Genomic DNA, 14974 nt, shown 5'->3' on the forward strand with positions numbered 1-14974 from the left:
TAGAATCAAGCTTAGAGTGAAAGAAAGAAATAGACCAAATAAAAAAAATAAAGAGGGAAAGGTACTTCACAAAGCAATATGGTTTTGGATTTTGGAAATAAGAACTAGAAAAATAAAATTCATCCCAAAGTTTATGTTGTATCATTGAGTGGGGAAGCTAAGGATGGGGAAGGGAATGAGTGTATGTGGTATTTGGAGCCAAGAGAAAAATTACAAATCTATTCAGAGAGAATGAGTACACTGGATAGAGTCAGAAGAAATGGCAACTAATTAAAACTCTGTGCCTGATTAAATGAGAAACCTTGTAAAACTGAGTTCACCCATGAGGGGAGTCATTTAGATGAGCCCTAAGACCCCAACTAGATGTGACACTCTATGACTCTGTTATTGAACTGCTTGTTTTATAACAGTGCAAAAAATAGACCTTTATTGTCCTGTAATGATGTATATGTTTTAAGTTCAAAACATTTTGATGGATCATATATTTTATGATATTTCATTAGAATAGAGAGAGATATCAGCCCTAAACTAGACATAGTTCAGCTTAAATGCCTTGGATTATTATTTTTTAATAAGTTCTAAGATATGAAATTGAAAATTGAGTAATGCTAGTTCTTAGCAATTTCTAAGTGACACAGGACAAAAAAGTGCTTTCTCTCCTTGAAGACAATTTTGTGTAACAACTTTACTAATATTTAGTGTTCCAAGTGTAACAATTTTACTAATATTTAGTGTTTCAATTTGTCTTGGGTTTAGGAGATGCTTTTATTTATGTTCTAAAATGTCTTAAGGCCATTTAAGGACTGAATTTAGGTTTTTCCTTTCCCATTATTATTCTCAACGATTTCCTATAAAGGACTTCATTATATAAACTGACAGTCTTTATTGGTTGACATTCAAGACACTGAATTTTTCAAGAAACCATTTAGACAAAGTAATGATCTTCATCTTTCCTCCTTCTCTCCTTTATATGAAACCATAAACCCTAAAGACCACAAACATATAATCCCTAGGTTATCAAAGACACCCTAAATTGACTCCTGGAAGTGTATCTTTTAACATACTATCTTCTCAAGTCTCGCTTCCACTTGCCTATTACATGAAAAAGAAAGGAAAAATTTCCAAGCAAGAACAAAATGTGGCAAGCTAGGCAAACCAAAAATTCAGAGAATAAATTGAAAAATATTCATTAAGGAAGTATAAGATTAATCTGATTTTGTAAGGCAGGCAAATTTTGTAGAGAATTTGTCAATTCTAATTGGCAAATGACCACTGAAATCAGTGCATTGTATAATGTATTATAAAGGAATATTCACAGCAAATAAAAAGACATTGGAGACTAAATTCTAATGTTAGGGTGATTTCTAAGGATTTTAGACCCTGATATGCTGTCATATGAAAAAAACATCACAGCAATATGGGAGGTCTAGTCTCAAGCTCCAGCTCCTCCATCCCACATCTGTGCGGCCAACTGGTGTATTGAATGAACTAAATTTGATGGAAGTATGTTTTGGAAGCCTCTTTATTTTTCATCACCTATTCCTCTTAAACATTCGTTTTGGATCAACCTTCTCTGCCCCCGATCATACATTATACAAATATCATAAACTCCAAGTCACTTCTATTTCCTGTTCAATCATTATGACTCACTCTCATTTATTCAAAGGTCCAATCCAGTCGAAGTCAGGGTTCCAATTTCTAATTCCATTCAAAGCGTCTTTCTTCTCTGAAATTCAAGACTGACCTATAGCTCAAAAGCTTCTTGTGAGAAAGGATATTTTTTTTTTAATTTTTATTTATTTATGATACTCACACACACACAGAGAGAGAGAGAGAGATTGGCAGAGACACAGGCAGAGGGAGAAGCAGGCTCCATGCACCGGGAGCCCGATGTGGGATTCGATCCCGGGTCTCCAGGATCGCGCCCTGGGCCAAAGGCAGGCGCCAAACTGCTGCGCCACCCAGGGATCCCGAGAAAGGATATTTTGACTTTTCTTTTGCTTTCCCTCATTCTTCTCCCTCCTTCTTTTCTTGCTTCCTCTTGGAGTGAGGAGGAAAAGGGGGGAATTATGGAGAAGGTGCAAAATCTTCTATTTTTGTAGAATGGCCTTTGTTGTCTTTGCATGACAAGATTCATACTTGTGTACTCTTTTGAGGCATGTGTGTGAATTTGTTCAGTGGGCTAATGAAGATGTCCACAATGCATAATACTATAATGGGGGTGTTAAGCTGTGGAGACTCTTCTTGGCAGACTTTCCTCTTTGTGGGACACATTAAAGAAAACTTTAGCTGGGCTACTCTGTCCTGCATATACTGGTCCATGAGTCTTTGCTATATCCAATGGAAGGAGTGCAAGCTACTTCACTCCCTTAGGTATCTTTACAGTGTGAATCTTTCTAGCTATACTCCCCCCCACAGAAGACTACTTGCAATAAACAGCCCTAAGCCTTCATGAATGCTTTCAACCTGCAGGGACTCAGTTAAGTACTGTCTTGTGCTCTACTCAAAGGGAAGCTGCAGGATGAGACTGTGAGGTTCTATAGCTCCTAAGCATTCAATCATGGTATGAGAGGCATTCTACCTTTTGTAAAAGAATTGCCAGTCTCTGCATGCTTTTCCTATATCACCTTGCATTAGGAGGGAAAGAGCCTCTGTGCCCCAGTTTTCTCTTCTGAGATCACAGCTCAGCAGCCCAAATGAATTATCTATTTTCATAAAGTCCTCTAGAACTTCTCCAGGATGAATGGGATATGAGTATGAAGGACCAAAGACCTGTGTTAAGTGAAATACAAAAAAGCATATGGTACAGCTCCTTCTATTGTTTTATAGCAACCAAGTCTAGGTTCAGCACCAAAGAAAACAAAAGGCAATAAGAGAGACTCACAGGAGATGTAAGTTCATCTTAGACAAAGAGTTCAATTTCAGGATGACACACCAAATGACCTGGACGAGGGTCATGGCCTCACTTACCTCTGGACATGAAGACTGGGTTCTGTGTACCTGCTTGATGGCCTCCTCACAGTGGGGGAGGGTCTTTCGTCTTGAGGACAGGTCTCCCAAACAGAGAGTGTTGGATGGCAGGGCAATGAGGCCATGGTGAACACAGGAGGAACACAAGTTAGCTTTGGGCAGTCAGCTTCTCCTGTTCTGGATAGGCTCAGCTCTGCTGCTCCTCACATTCAGCCAAATCATGGAATTCCTAAGCAGGTGAGGTTTATGACCTAAGTAAGACCTATGTGGATGACAGCACTGACGGGCCATCTGGTATGAGAAGGGACATCTTCACTGGGATAACAGCTGAGCTGCCCCTTAACAATTATTGTTATGGTATTTTCAGCTATTTCACCACTACTCAGTAATTCCAAGCCTAAAGCATGAGGCTTTGCAATGATTTTGTACCTCAGTTCGTGTTGTGACTGCTGTACAATCACTGCAGGATTATCTTGTTAGAAGTGTTAGGTCAGTCTGGCAGAGAGAACAGTACAGCATTTCTGGGTTGAAGAATGCTACTGAATGTCTCATTAATATAGGGCTGCTGGACCACTGGAGCAGGTGGTCTCTGCTATGGAAGAACCATATTTGAGGCCAAGTTTGTGAAAATGTGTAATGAATAAATATTTCCCCATCAAAGCCAAACTGAACAATCAACAACAAAACAAAAATAAAAATTTGCCCTGCCATCTTTTGTTAAGAGCTATTAAGAAAGTTTTTTACAGCTACTTGACATTCTATTTAAAACATGGGACCAATTTCTGCCTTTGATTCTAAGTTTTGAAATATTGGCTGCGAGTATAGGAAGAGAACATTTAACTTTCGGTTACAGAGGTGTTGTGATATTGAACAAGTTACCTAACCCACACTTGAATTCCTCATCTGGGCTGCTGTATGAACTTCTTTTATAACAAATTTCCACAAATTTGATGGCTTTATTTTTTTAAATATTTATTTATTTATTCATGAGACACACACACACATACAGAGGCAGAGACATAGGCAGAGGGAGAAGCAGGCTCCCCATAGGGAGCTTGATGTGGAACTCAATCCCGGATCACAGGATCACGTCCTGAGCTGAAGGCCTAAGCCAAGCAGGTGTCCCCCCCCCCCCCGATGGCTTTAAAACAACACAAATTTATTATTTTATTATAGTTCTGGAGGCCAGAAGTCTCAAGTCAGTTTCATTGGGCTAAAGTCATTGATAAGACTGGTTTCTTCTCAAGGTTATAGGGGTGTTATCCACTTCCTTGCTTTTTCTAGCTTCTAGAGGCTACATGCATTTATTCATTCACACCTCTTCCTCACACCACTTCCACCACTTGTTTCCAATCTCACATTTGCTTCCTCCCTGATCTCCTGCTTCCCTCTTATGAGAACCCCTGTGATTACATAGGTCCACCTGGACTCATCTCAAGATCCTTAAGCTAAATTACATCTGCACAGTCTCTTTTTATGATCAGGTATCATTTAGGAGTTCCAAGGATTAGGATGTAGATACTGTGGGGCCAATATTCAGCCTATTACAGTTGCTTTAAAAATTAAATTAGTTAATATATATATGAAGTACCAATCATGACATCTGGCATATATTAATATTCAGCTTATGTTCATTTTCTTCTTTCTACCTGCTCATCTTAATAACTAGATTGTATGATTTTGGTTAAGACACTTGACCACTGAAAGGCCTTTGCTGTCTCATCTGTAAAACTAGATATATTTATAATATTCCTTCTAGGTATATAATGATGAACAAAACTGACCATATATATAATATATATGATATTAATTAGTGCCATGAAACAATTTAGTTAAGGAAGTAGAGTTAGAATGATGGGAAGCAGGCAGGATCATGTCTGGTCCGCTCTCTCCATTTATTTAGCACCTGTCAAATGTCACCTGCATATCAATGATTTGACTGACTACATGAGCTAAGTGTCCCTATCCATTTTACCCATTAGTTTTTCTCTTTTTAAATGACAAATTTTTTTTTTAATTTATTTATTATAGTCACACAGAGAGAGAGAGAGAGAGAGAGAGAGAGAGGCAGAAACATAGGCAGAGAGAGAAGCAGGCTCCATGCACTGGGAGCCTGACGTGGGATTCGATCCTGGGTCTCCAGGATCGCGCCCTGGGCCAAAGGCAGGCGCCAATCTGCTGCGCCACCCAGGGATCCCTAAATGACAAATTTTTAATGGAACTGATGACTACCTCATTTATATTTATGTACTTTATTTACTATTGTATTGTGTGTTCTCTCTAATACAATGAAAACTTTAAGATACTGAGGGTTAAGTTGGCATTGTTCATCGTAATACACCTAGAAGAAGCTGACAAGAGTAGGAGCTCAGTTAATGCTTATCAATGAATGAAGGGGTTTTAAAAATCTCATTAAATACTAATACTAAAATTCTGTATACTTCTTTTAAGACACAGTGGTAGATAAATAGTTCTCATATTTAACTGGTAAAATTCATACAAATAAATACATGTTTGAGTATGTATGGCATCTACCCAAAGATTGTAGTAAAAGTCAGTGGTGAACTTGTGTTACTATTTATCAGAAATTTATACTTTTCTTTTTTACAACTTTTATGCCAGAAAATAAATGAACTGAGAAAAACTCATCCATAAATAAAATGTGAGAAGATAATCTATATACATAATTTATTTTAAAAACCTCATACACATAACTTGTCTATACTTGAAAAAAGTTGTTAAAAATGTTTCTTTCATAATCTTTTTCTGAAGATCGAATAATTATAGAATGCATACAAGAGAGAATTTTACCATAGATAGTGTAGGAAGCATATAGTATAATAAACATGTATGTAGACCTATAATAATTATGAAAATAGGAAGATATACCAATTCTAGTTGGCTGACTAGGTTAATCTGTGGCATTTTTAGGTCTAATCAGTGTAGATAATTCATTAAAATATAGGCTTATTAAAATAAGAGGAAATGATAATCTTTAAACAAAATTTATTCTAGCTGAAATTCAATTCCAATTACACAGGTTATAATTTACAATTTAACTTGGTGATATGTTTACAGACTAGCAACTCTTAGTTTATGGTTTTCAAGATGTTGGTCATTTAAACTAATGTCTTTATTAATAAACTGTTGATTGAAAATAAGAACATATGGTATTTACCTGTCAGTTAAATTAGTCACCTTCCACATATCATTTTGTTTATGTGTGTGCATTAGTTAATAAAGAGATTCTGGATTTGGAAATATGTTTAAGTAAACAATATTCAACAGGAAAATACTGCTTGTTTTAAATTCTTATTCAAGAATCTAATTTATTTTCAAAATTGAAGTTGGCATAAGTTATCTAAATAAAATTCAGTTTTCCTAAAATATATGTTGGTTACCTGATCTATAAAAATTAAAGCAGAGTTTAAATGTTACTATCCCAGGCATTTCTCCTAGTTCCAACAGTCTACATTATAACTCAACTTGATTGTTTTGAGAATTGGTGAACATGAGCCCTCCAAATTCTTTACAAGATATATATTTTTCCATGATAAGGTAAAAAAATATATTTTAAATATTTTATTTATTTATTTATTTATTTATTTATTTATTTATTTATTCATTTAGAGAGCTCAAACAGGGGGAACAGTAAAGGGAGAGAGAGAGCATTTCAAGCAGACTCCACTCTGGGCATGGAGTCCAGCATGGGGCTTGATCTCATGACCCTGAGATCATGAGATCATGGCCTGAGCTGAAATCAAGAGTCAGATGCTAAACCGACTGAGCCACTCAGGCACCCCCAAAAAGTATTTTTACCAAAAAATACTAGGGGGCATAAGGGTGGGTGATAGCATTTCAAGTATCACTAGTTCCTTTAGGGTTGATATACTCAGAAGATGGTGAACAGATTCTGCTTATGTAGGGTAAGGTCCTCTCAGGTTATAAGCAGTGGGTAGAGGCATCACTTAACTTCTCACTCTCCTATGGCAAATTAAATGACCACAAATGCTTTGGCACTCTTCCCATCAAGAATTAGGTTTTCTGGGATGCCTGGGTGACTCAGTGGTTGAGCACCTGCCTTCAGCCCAGGGCATGATTCTGGAGTACAAGGATCAAGTCCCACATCAGGCTCCCTCCATGGAGACTGATTCTCTCTTTGCCTATATCTCTGCCTCCTTCTGTGTGTCTCTCATGAATAAATAAATAAATCTTAAAAAAAAAAAAAAGAATTGGGTTTCCTGGCCCTCCATTTTAATTTGGCTGGCCTATGACAACTTTGAACAATAGTTTGGAATCAGTGAAACTATTCCAGTTTGAGGCTTAGATTTTAGTCATATGGATGGCTTCCACTTTTGTTTTTGGGAGCCCTGAGCTTGCAGCTAAGTAGTCCAGTTACCTTGCTGTTGAGATCATATGGTGAGGCCCTGAGACCACATGAAAAAAAGACAAGAAGAGCAATCCCCACCAAGCACCAAGGCACAAAACATGTGAGTGACCTTCCAAATCAGGTTGGCCCCCAACTGAATACCATCTAGTGATCCTCATCATTTCCCTGTAAAGCATAAGGATTGCCTAGCTGAGTACTGCCTAAATTTCTGATCCTAAAATCACTAGATATATTAAGGCAGGTATTATTTTAAGCCACTAACTTTTGGGGCAGCAATAAGGTAACCAAAACAATTCCTAAATAAGTCCATCAACTAGAAACTTTAGCATAGCTACTTTATATGTTTGAAAATAGTCCCTGTCAAGGCACATCAACAGATTCAACTCCAGAAATGGATGGAGTATCTTTATAGCACCTGTGCCATCCTTCTGCAGTGACTACAATGATGAATTGTGGAGATGGAGATGAATATTTCACACTTGCACAGTAAATCAAAACTGTGTAATGTTATAATGAGCATGCAAAATCATTCATGTTCTGCTTTACAAGGTCTAAGAGAAACTGAGAAGGGCAGATCTGTTAGTACATACATACTTGAAAATCGGTTGGTCTAAAGCAGATCAACTTGATTTTCCTCTTTAGAAAGAGCTAAGTGTCAATCAGTGAGATTCAAGATACTAGAAACATCTTTAACTATTGCCCAAATAAAATTAATATCAAAGCATTTTCTGTTGTCTATGCCCAAATTTACTTTTTTTTCCCTTCAAAATGGTGGTTAGCAGCAACTGCACTACTGGGGATTCACTCCAAAGATACAGATGCAATGAAAAACCAAGACACCTGCACCCCAATGTTTATAGCAGCAATGTCCACAACAGCCAAACTGGAAGGAGCCTCAGAGTCCATCAAAAGATGAATAGATAAAGAAGATGTAGTCTATATATACAATGGGATATTTCTCAGCCATTAGAAAGGATGAATACCCACCATTTGCTTCAATGTGGATGGAACTGGAGGGAATTATGCTGAGTGAAGTAAGTCAATCGGAGAAAGACTATCATTATATGGTTTCACTCATACAGGGAATATAAAAAATAGTGAAAGGGATTATAGGGGAAAGGAGAGAAAATGAGTGGGAAAAATCAGAGAGGGTGACAAAACATGAGAGACTCCTAACTCTGGGAAATGAACAAAGGGTAGTGGAAGGGGAGGTGGGTGGGGGGATGAGGTGACTGGGTGATGGGTGATTCCACTTGATGGAATGAACATTGGGTGTTATACTATATGCTGGCAAATCAAACTCCAATAAAAAATACACACATAATTTTTTTTTAAAAATTAAGAAATGAGCCATTTAAAAAAAAAAAACCAAAATGGTGGTCAGTAGATCTAACTGTATTCAAATCCAATCCAGAAAAGGAAAAAAAAAAAATGGGGAAAAAAGAGTTCATTCTTATCTGGTTAAAGAGAAAACTCATGGTGAGGCTTGTACTGACAAACATAAATTATTCTAAATGAAGTTTTAAATGTAAAGTAAACATTCTAGGGGTGACTGGGTGGCTCAGTTGGTTGAGCATCTGACTCTTGATTTCAGCTAAGGTCATGATCTCAGGGTTGAGAAATTGAGCCCCAGGTGCTCAGCATGCAATCTGCTTGAGATTCTCTCTCTCTCCCCTCTCTCTCCTTCTCCCTCACCCTCTGCCCATAAAATCTTAAAAAAAAAAAAAAGAAAGAAGAAAGGAAGAAAGGAAGAAAAGAAAGAAAGGAAGAAAGAAAGAAAGAAAGAAAGAAAGAAAGAAAGAAAGAAAGAAAGAAAAGAAAGCATTCTAATCCATCCATATTCTAGAATTTTTGCCTTGGTTAAATGCAGCATGATAGAGTTTAATAGGTAAATGCACTCAGGTCCAAATATTTAGAGGCTTTTAGATCATAGCAATGGGGTTTAAAATCCATTGAGAAAAAACCTGATGGACCCTTTTAAAGGTATTAACTCATAAATCACAATAGTAGACATATGTACCAATGAAAATGACAAGAAACATTTCTCCTTGATATGCCAATCGGCATATATCTTCAGCTTCTATCAATTTACCAATCTTAAATTATACTGGTTTTGTACCTTAAAATCACTCAGACTAAGGCCCCAAACCGTATAAAAGGCAGTCATAACATCCCAGGCTTGAGAAACTCTTAAGGCTTGCTTGTGGAGTTTATTCCTTTACTACACCAAGCTAAATAAACTTAACATTGTGTGACTTCAGGTGTGTCTCTGGAGCCTTTGGCCAATGGGCTTCAAAGCTACTACTAATTAAATACGTGGTCTTGGCCTAGTAAAATAATTGTGAACCTCGTGAAACTTGTAATTATGAATCTCAACAATTTCTTTTTCCGGGATCCCTGGGTGGCGCAGCGGTTTGGCGCCTGCCTTTGGCCCAGGGTGCGATCCTGGAGACCGGGATCGAATCCCATATCAGGCTCCCGGTGCATGGAGCCTGCTTCTCCCTCCGCCTGTGTCTCTGCCTCTCTCTCTCTCTCTCTGTGACTATCATAAATAAATAAAAATTAAAAAAAAAAAAACAATTTCTTTTTCCTTGTTTAATAGTCCTAATACCTGTCTTGTAGTATACTGTAAGGTTTAGGGACAACGTATGTAAAGTGCCTAATTTGATGTATAGCAGAGAGTAAGCATCAGTAAATAGTGGGTAATTTTTTATTAGTGTATTTAAATTGTTTTTTTTTTCATAAGCACTGCCCCTAATAAAAATTTGACAATGTTCCTGATATAACTCCTGGTTTATTTCTTTTAAACTTCACTTTTAGAGTAGCCCAAGTCTGGGAATAAAATCTGAATGAACTGTCAGACAGAGATATCTCAAATAGAGATGACTAATGCTAATTTGGAGGACTGAATAGAATGTTCATAGTCTGTTGACTTTTGAAACTATAACTAAAACTGGATTCAATGACCTTTCAAAATTTTCTGTCCTTATTAAACCATGCATCTAGAAAAGAAAAGTCAATGTCTTGTATTCCTGATGTGATCAGAATTTGATGAAGAATATAGGAAAAGAAAAAGAGGAGAGCATTATAAGAATTTTTGAGACAAATAAGTAACATATTTTAATAAAATGACAGTAGAGTAATAATGAAATGCAGAGTATTTCCAATTTCCTATTATAGTTTATGCAGTTTCAAAATATAATTAATTAGGGAGGAAGCCAATGCCAAGGTTAGTTTCCCATGGAGGTAGACTCTAAGACACATTTGTGGGAACATGGTTTAGTTGGTAGAGCTCTTTAGAACAACACCTGAGAGTTACAGAAGCAGGCATGACTGGGCAGTGGGCAACAGTAAACTACAATAGGGTCTACACAGAAGACTTAGTTGGTCCCTTGGGAGGTCTGAAATTGGTGTTCCCATTCTGAGATTTCCTAAATTGAAGTAGATGGGTTCAACTCTGCACCCTTTTCCACTTTAACCAGTCAGTGGAGAGATACCTCCCTTTGTCAGAAAGCAATTCTTGAAGACAGTCTTAGTTGTGAGCCAGACAACACTCCCAGGTGCTGGAAAACTGGTGTGTTGGTCCTAACAGGGGATCAGTGTAGTTCAGCATCCATTACAGTGAATTTACAATCTTATCTCCTTTGTTAGGACATATTATCTGCTTATCTTCTCTTTGACTTTTGAGAAAACAAAGTAAATTAAGATTTATTTATGAAAGAAATTTTAATTAGTCTATATTATTAAATCCAATATTAAGACTTTCTTAAAATCATCACCTTGGTGCACATAAATCACCTTCCTACCTTGGTGCTGCATTTTGACAACTATTTTCACCTCACTTTTCTTGTGTGTATTTATTCCTTGAAATATTGGCATAGGCTTTTGTGTGCTGGAGATGAATGTCCTCAGCACTGGGCTGCTCATGCCTTTGTTATTTCATTATATTTGGGGTAGGGGGATTTCTTATTTATTGTTTTGTTAATGGCATAACAATTTAGTTCCAATTTTGCTCTTTTTCTTACTCAAAACTGGTGGGAAGCTACATGAGACAAGTGGTGCACCAAGTGTAGCACAGCTATTCAATTATTTCCATTGAATATTTGATTGCTATGGTATGGAAAAAAGGGAAACCTTAGAGGCCTTTATATAAGGCATACATTGCATACCAATTTATGAGCTGAAACTTTCCCCAAATGCATTTGTTTAATGTACAAGACTGTTACTACATGATTAATTTATTTAAATGGTGATAGAACATAATGTAAGTCAACCACTTATATTTTTATCTGTTTTTGTTTTTCCTCTGTTCAATTTTTGAATGTCAACTAAACATTGATGTATGTTAGTCTATTTCCTGCTGCAATTCCCAGATCTATAAAGGCTACGTACTTCATCAAGCAAGCATGGGAATTTGGTGAATTATTTTCTGATATGGATCACATGACTAGGCACCAAATTCTTCAAGAAGAAATGCTAGTTAATAATATACTCCAGCATATTTATATATTTTTCTTTTTTCAGATATCAGTTTCTGTAATATCATCCTGAAGTCTTAAGCCATTTATGAGGAATGCTAAATAAGTAAAGATAAAATTCTTCCCTGTAAATATTTTTAAAATGTATTTTAAAAGAAAACACTTTCCTTAGCAAGCCACTAGAATAGGATGTTATTGGAGACAGAGAGAGTAAAATATGAGGCTAACATTCAGCTAGAAATGATGGCTTGTTCTGCTTGAGAAGAGTGATATGCACTTAGTAATTAACCTATGCTACATTCTACACTGGGCATAGTCATTATTTATGTTCTGCCCATTGGAGTCTTTGAATTGATTGTGGGAGGTTAAAAGACCATTTTAACTTATCTGTAGGAATAGACTTTTTGTTAGTGCTGTTCATTTTCCATTCTCTATTGAGACTTTAAAATCTCTCAGTGGGTACCTTATTTTATTATCTCAGTGATCAATTAATCAATAGTACCTGTGGAACACCTTAGTCACCTTTAGTAAATTTCTGAAGGGTGTAATAATCCTAAAAATGAGAGAAAAAATGTGCTCATAAGTCATTTTTGTTGTTTGGGATACATAAAACTTTCATTTTAAAATGGATTATCCTTGCTTATCCTTTTTGAGATAAACAGAGCTAAACACATTTTCATTTCTGTCACACTCTGTTTTGAGTGTGCTATTCTGATTTGCCAGCATCAAGCTGAAGAAAGTAGAATTGAATTGATACAGTTTTAGGACTTTTCTCACCTGATATGTTTGATGAATGAAGTAATGTGATGATTAAAATTTTCAAATTAATTAGATGCTGTGTATCTTTTTTTAAAGACTTTATTTATTTATTCATTAGAGACACACACACACAGAGGCAGAGACATAGGCAGAGGGAGAAACAGGCTCCCTCTGGGGAGCCCAATATGGGACTTGATCCCAGGACCCTGGGAGTATGACCTAAGCCAAAGCAGACTCTCAACCACTGAGCCACCCAGGTGCCATGATGTAGTGTATCTTTTTACCCCCTTTAATGTGTATATATAATGTTTTAGGTCTATAACAAATTTGGTTGCTATTTTTAAAACTAAGAATTAGTGTTTTAGACTTTAGCATGATAGGATGCCCTTTTAGAGTTTAGAATAATATGATACTCTATTTCACCAGAGCCCTAAGAAACCTCAAAAGACACTCATTCATAGGCTCCATTTCACAAATGAGCCCTCAGCTCAGACAAATTAAATATCTTGCCTGAGTCCACAATACATGACAGAGCTGGAGCTGGAGCTTTGATTTCCAATTCAATTTCTTTATTTCAAACCATGGTATCTCTGTTTATTGGAATGCACAAATAAGATCCATTGGTCTAGCTGAAAAACCATTTGCCTGTGAAAAATTAATAAAAAATTTCAGTTTACTTAGCAGGGCTAGGCCAGACCAGCAGTTAAAGAATGACACATGAAAAATAGTATTTAATAATTATATTTAAACATATGAAGCAACATTTGCCTATGAATTACATTTATAAAGCCCTTAGACAAGATATTACGCTAGTTTCTTCTTCAGTGAGTCCATCTGACATGTAACAGATGAACATGAAGTAGACCATAAGCAAATTCCATAGGACTGGGGACTTTATTTGTAGTTCTGTCCTCAACATGTAAAATAACGCCTAACACATAGTAGGCCCATACATGTATAATGAGTGGATGAAAGAATTAATACCTCACCTATAAGAATAATTTATAAAAAGTAGTTTCTTGGGAAATATGTAACTAGATTCCTGAGTAGGAGGATAAAAAAAAAAAAGATTACTATTTAAAAATTACTCATTCAGAGATGACTTTGACCACAGAATAATACATCCTTTGTGTTCACAAAATTTAAGTCTTTTGATAATTAAAAAATTAATATTATAGAACTAAGTTAATAAAAAATTAATATTATAGAACTAAGTTAATGGATGATGCAAATGGGAATCTGCCAATGATTAAATTATTTGATGTGATGTTTTATTTAACTCCTACTCAGACACACTGAAACAAAGCAAAATAAAACAAAACAAAACACTAATGATTTTACCTTATAGTTTACAATTAGGTCAAAAACAACCAACAGAAATATCTTTCCTTGGGGAAAGCAAACATTGCAGTTTATTTGAACTTACAAAACACATTATTGATGCTATCTTATTTGTAAATATTGATATTATCTTATTTCTATGGCTCAAAATTCAGACCTTCAGAAATGTCTACCATTTATGGACTAGTAATGCTTTAAAATAATCCTGCTTTCCTTTCATGAAATAAAATGGTTCTTAAGCTCATTTTGACAGAAAGCTATTTGATAATCTTCTATGTGACATGTTTATAATTATTCTCAATTACATATAAAAAGCAAACTGTTTGCTTCATCAGATAACACACACAAAGAATTATAAAGTGTTGAACCTGAAATGTACTTCAGGTAGTTTGGTAAAGCCACTTTCACACATGAAACAGAATGAGCTCTAGAAAGGTGATGTGACTTGCCCAAGGCAACAAAATTAGATACTACTAGAACCCCACCCCATTTTGCAGTAGAAAACTCAATCAAAATAGAACCACAGTGCTTAAAAAATTACAGAATACCTTGTCTCTTTATTTAACCCATTTTTGACACTTTGCAGGCAGCACTATGCTGCTAAGTATTGACTAACCATAATCAAGAAAGTATGAAACCCTGTTTTCTCTTTTAATAGAATACTCCATACTCTGCAGTCATCTCTGGCTCCTCTTTCTTTCAAGTGCCACATTCATCCAGTAACTGGTTCCTTGGGGCTACATATACATGTCTACGCAGAATCCATCCTTGTTACCCCTCTTTTCTACCACCTTGATCCAAACTGTGATCATTGTCCATAGTTTATTGCCAAAGCCCGACTCTAGTTGGTCTCTCTGCTTCTCATCTTAACTTTCTATGTCTATTCTCCAAAAGAAGGTCTGTCAATACAGGTCTCTACTATTGGTTCAATCTCTCTCTCTGAATCTAAACTCAAATCCCAACCATGACCTCTGAGTTCCCATTCCCCAGCTTTCAATCTACCTCTGTCTCTTACCCTCTTTCACTCCACTCTAGC

Source organism: Vulpes lagopus, chromosome 13 (genome assembly GCF_018345385.1).
Source record: "Vulpes lagopus strain Blue_001 chromosome 13, ASM1834538v1, whole genome shotgun sequence".
NCBI lineage: Eukaryota > Metazoa > Chordata > Mammalia > Carnivora > Canidae > Vulpes > Vulpes lagopus.